Raw genomic sequence first — 5,251 nt, 5'->3', positions numbered from 1 at the left:
CTCTTTTTTTTTTTTTTTTTTATTTCTCCGTTTTCCCATATTTGTTTCAAAATTTATTTGTTCTCTTCTGAATTTAAAATTTATCGATATCATTTTATGCGAATCATTTTTGAAGAGAGCTTTGAAAATTAAGAATCTTTAAAAAAGTTTCTAAATCTTACGATTTGTAGGGAATTTCGAGTTTTCTGGAATTCAGGTTAATTAAGAGAGTTTATCGGAGAAATTTCATACAAAATCTCTAAGCAGAAACGAAAGAAGAGAGAGAAAGAGGAAATGGAGAGACTACGCGGGAAATTTAAAGGGGAGGAATTCGAAGAGGGTGTGGAGATGAAAAAGGTTCCAATCCAAACTATCCTAATGGCGTAATTTCCAAAACTGTCCAAAGTTTCTTTTCCAGTGCGCGATATTTTTGAAAGCGTCAGAGTATTGTGCGTTCAGAGCATTGTAAGCGAATCGAGTCAAACCGTGTCTTTGGCAAACTTTCAACCGCGATAACACCCTCCTTACATGGAGGTACAAAGCCTTGCCAAAAGGTAATTCAAAGAGACATGAATGAATATATTGTGTGTGATATATCGTGTGAAACGGCTTTAATGGACTGGTACAACTAGCACGGGCCACGATATGAAAGGTTTTTATGTCATAATAGATAGAAACACGAAACCGAGAACTTTGGACATTCGCATCCCCGCTCGTAATAGAATTAACATATGCGCCCAATTTCTTACCATGAAATTGTCGCGATATCTCTCTCTATTCCAATTCCGGGGAAAGTGGAATTTAATTAAAGAAATTAAAACGCGTTTTCAGTTTTCAATTCGTGTTTTGTTCCATAACAATTTCTATATTTATTCTTGTTCCATGAAATTTATAAGATGCGTTATAAAAGATGCGCGAGATTCGAGAAAAATTTATATGCAGTTTTACAATCTCACCCTAGAGAGAGTGAGTGAAATCTACGCGCATTTTACGAGCGCGAAATCGAGCAAATTGTGTCGTTCGTTTTGACGCGTGAAAAACAATATAATTTGTGTTAAATAGTCTTGTATTAATATACATTGTAATGAAAAGTTATATATCAGATGTAATTTAATTTGAGAAAGTGTAATAAAGGAAACATGAAATTTCTGGATAAAATAATTTGATGATGTGATTCAATGGAACGTGAAGTTTTCTTCATCGATATATTCATGACAATGAATAAATTTGTCCTTTTTTTAACTCGATGCAGCGTTGAAAGTACTTTTCCAGTTTATCAGAGAGAAAATTTCTATCAGGGAGAAAATTTTAATCCCTCTTTTGGAAATAACAAATAACAGAATAACTTGATGAATCCGTGCTCGCGTTTAAAATTTACATTGAGCAGAAAATATTTGTTTAAAACAATTTCCCGATCGATTTATTTCCTTTTTATGTTTCTAAAAACATAAAAAGTTACATATAAATAATTACATATTTTCTCTCCAAGTAAAATAGAAAAAGAGGAACGAAGTAGTAGTGGACTGCGTATGGTCAGCCATTAGTTCCAATAGATTAACCACGTCTTTCGTCTTTTGATGCGTATAATATAGAAATTTGTTCAAACGAATAATAAAATCATTTCGATATTTCGAGTTGAAATTATTCAAATGTATATTAATAATAAATTATCAATTAACGAACAATTAAAAATTCCTAAACGCGTAAGATTCTTGGAAAGAAAAAATGTTTAAACTTAGATATAATTAATAATTTCTACATCTAACGTTAAAATCACGAATCATTGTAACAACGAAAGTGTAAAGATAAATGTTTGCTAAAATAAACAAAAAAAAAAAAATATCAGAAAAATGAGGAAACGAAGAAAAATACATTTTAATGCATTTCGATATAATGGTAAAACGGGGTCATTCTGGGATATGCATTCATTAATCAAGTTTGCTCTGAATCGAAGTGTTGATTGTGAAATGATCGAACGGTAAATCGTCGAAAGCGCACAACGGATGCACTTGACGACCCGAAAAACTGACATTAGGAGGCTGAAAAGTGGCCAAGAATAAGGTTCGAGAAATAGCGGCGAGAAATAGCTTTATTCAGAAAATAGCCGGCAGATAGATCTGTTGATAGCCATTTACCACACCACTTTTAACCTCGTGATTCTTCAGCCGAGAAATTCGTTTATTCGTGACGCGCAAACGAACTCTGGAACACGCCAGCGGCCTATATTCCCCCTCGAAAAATTCTCTTCACTCTAGATTCGAATCGTGTTTAATTATTCTAATTCTATATATCAGAACGTTCGTACTGAACTTTCTTCTGAAATAGATTTTTTTTTTCATATCCCGTTAGAATAAAATTCTGGGAAATATTTGAAAATAGAAGCTTGGGAGAGTGGAGTAATTGATTATTTAATTAACGTAGCGAAACACGAAGAGATACGAAAATGTAAAAATTCTGAGAAATAAAAATGTTTCGGATGGCAGTTTGACGTGGGATACTAAAACATTTAATTACTTGATAATATAGCAAGACACATAAATCTAAAAATATTACGTCCTACCTAGCTTTCTGTCGTAAAAAAATTTTTATTTTTCACAAAGAATATTATCTTTTTTACGTTCTGTCACGATATGTCCTCTGTATTCTTCTTAACTCATATATATATAATTGTTGATCAAAAATAATACAAACGAAAATGAAAAGCGCAATTTCTAACGATTTAGTCAGACGATTAATCACACTCAACTTCGAAATGGATCAATCTGCGCGAAAGCTGTTCAAAACTACCCCTACGTTCTCGTGGACGGGTATAAAATTTCGACACCTCTAAAAGAGAGGATGTAACGACCGCGCATTCACCCATTTCTTTTCATTTCTGCAATTGTGGTTGCATACAAACGAGGCACGATGCCAAGTTGAAAATTACATTCATTTAGACGAGCGGATACGATTCAGAAGAGCGAGTTTCGACACCGTCCATGCGCTTCGCCGAACTCGATCGACACTCGTCTTTCGCCAGTTTATAAATTCTCTCTCATTTTCGTCACATCTCCCATGTTTGTGGACCGATAGAACAAAGGCGGTCCTCAAACAGAATCGTTGAACTGCCTCGTGGATAGTAAATTTCAATTCATTCTATCACGATACAAGCTCTGTTAACGATCCTGCAATGTTGTTTCATTCTTCGTTTTTCATAATGTTTCGATCCACCAGTACTTTCGTTTAAAAAAATATCCAAATTATATTCGAAAACGCGCGATAAATATAATTTTTATTCCTTAATCTTATAATACGAAACCCTTTGTTAATTATAAATAATAAAATTTTTAATTACTTCACATTCAACAATTATTCGATTATTTTTCTATCATATTGAAATTATAAATTTTATGTGTCAATTGTTAATTTCGATCACGTTAACAGGCATTATTAAAAGAGCTCGAACGTTTTGAAACGAATTATTAAATGGATTGCAGATAGATTTGTTACAGGAAGAATCATTTATAAAATTACTTGAATTAACAAAAAGTTTGGAGAATTATAATACCCAATTAGATCAAGTAGAAAGTTATAACACCGTAATTGAAAAGTTAACACACGTATGCCATGGCAAAATTACGTTCCTAATTCGTCGAGTTCTCACTTACATTGCAAGTCTCCCGTTAATCATGATTTTAGACAATAATTTACAGCATTGAAGACGTTTCTTTCAAAGAAATTCCAGCTCAGAAGGAAATGCCGCGTGGTTCAATTTTCAAACAAGCCTTCCAGTAACTTCGAATTATACACCGCCTCGAGACAACATTGCAATTTTCCCTCAAGTTTTCGATTTTCCAGCATTATAATCATTATAAATTTACTGAAAATTGTTCTATTGTGTTTGTCGAATTGGCTAATTCTCATCGAATAAACAATTGATCAAATTATAATTTAAAGATAATGGTAAAGACACAGAAAAATTAGAATAAAAATATTAATCGTTTCGAATAAAAAAAAGAAAAATTAATTTAAGTTATTCTAATGATTATTCTATTAAGAATTAATTACTTAAAATACAAGATAGTATTTTCATTATTTTATGTAAATTTTCATTAAATATGAAATGATTTTACTATTGTATATACGCACGTACAATATTGGCGAATGAAACGCGATTATAATTGAATTTATTAAATAAATATAAATCGATACACGCATATCTGTTATATCTGTTATAATTTATTAATAAATGTATGATAACATTCAATCAGAATTTTCTAGTTCAATAATTCACAAAGCTCAATGCATTTGTTGACTTTGTTTAACGTATTATGTTAATATTATGTTACAATATCCTTTTTCTCGATCAATAAACAAGAATTCTAATTCTTTACGTAAGAAGCATTGAGCAAAGCTTTTGTTGACAATCTAGCGAGAAGAAATCTAAACAACACGCTCTGGGGAAACTAAACATTTGTTGAGTTGACTAACAACAACGATGAAACTTTTGGAATGGAAATAATGTTTAAAGGGTAGCCACCGTTTGGAATTCAGTGCGATTAAAGAAAGTTTGATAACGAAAGTAAAGTTTTAAAACAACATCGGATAATCTCTCCAAACTATTTTTCTAACATAAGTTCTTTTCGATGAGAACAGTGACCTGCGCGTTTCCCTCGACAGAAGAGATTTAAGAATTAATTTCAACTTTGCACGAATGGACGAAAGGAAGAAAATTACGAATTTACGAGTCGAATTTTCATGTCGAAATGTCGAAAAGACAATATAATTTAATTTTTTCCAAATCAATATTGTGATATTGTAATCAAAGGAAAATCAGAATTATTTTCAATAAAAATTATTAATTTTATTCAACATAAAAATAACGAATTCAAAGAAATAAATCTCTTATTTTTAAAAAGACTTTACTCAAATGGATTTCTTTGTTGATCGTTTAAAAAAAAATCATTTTTTTATAATATCTCGTACTGAATTTCAATATATTACTATTATTATCAAAACTAGATAATTCCAATTTCATTTCAATTTGAATTTGTAATTTCCTAAAATATAGTGTACCCTCATTTAGAATCAAGATATTGCAAAAGATCGAGATATCAAGTTATTTATCACCATCATCAAAAAATCCAGATAAATGTATGAATTAATTACGAGATGATCTTTCAAAATTTTCAAAATCTTAGCTAGTATTAAAACTACTTAACATCTCTATTTTCATCCTTTCTAAAACTAACTGCCAATACATTTACATAAAAATAATATATTCAAATTAAAA

At 30.9% G+C, this 5,251-nt stretch overlaps 1 protein-coding gene across 1 annotated transcript in view; it reads right to left on the bottom strand.

Annotated features, from left to right (window-relative positions):
• The window catches only part of LOC102678341 (two pore potassium channel protein sup-9), a 122,706-nt gene that overhangs the window by 113,603 nt on the left and 3,852 nt on the right, over positions 1 to 5,251 (bottom strand). The gene's annotated exons all lie outside the window — the stretch shown is intronic.

This window comes from Apis dorsata, unplaced genomic scaffold (genome assembly GCF_000469605.1).
Source record: "Apis dorsata unplaced genomic scaffold, Apis dorsata 1.3 scaffold_104, whole genome shotgun sequence".
In the NCBI taxonomy this organism is placed as follows: Eukaryota; Metazoa; Arthropoda; class Insecta; order Hymenoptera; family Apidae; genus Apis; species Apis dorsata.
The sequence above is the reverse complement of the archived record's forward strand: the minus strand, read 5'-3'. Positions and strand labels throughout refer to the sequence as shown.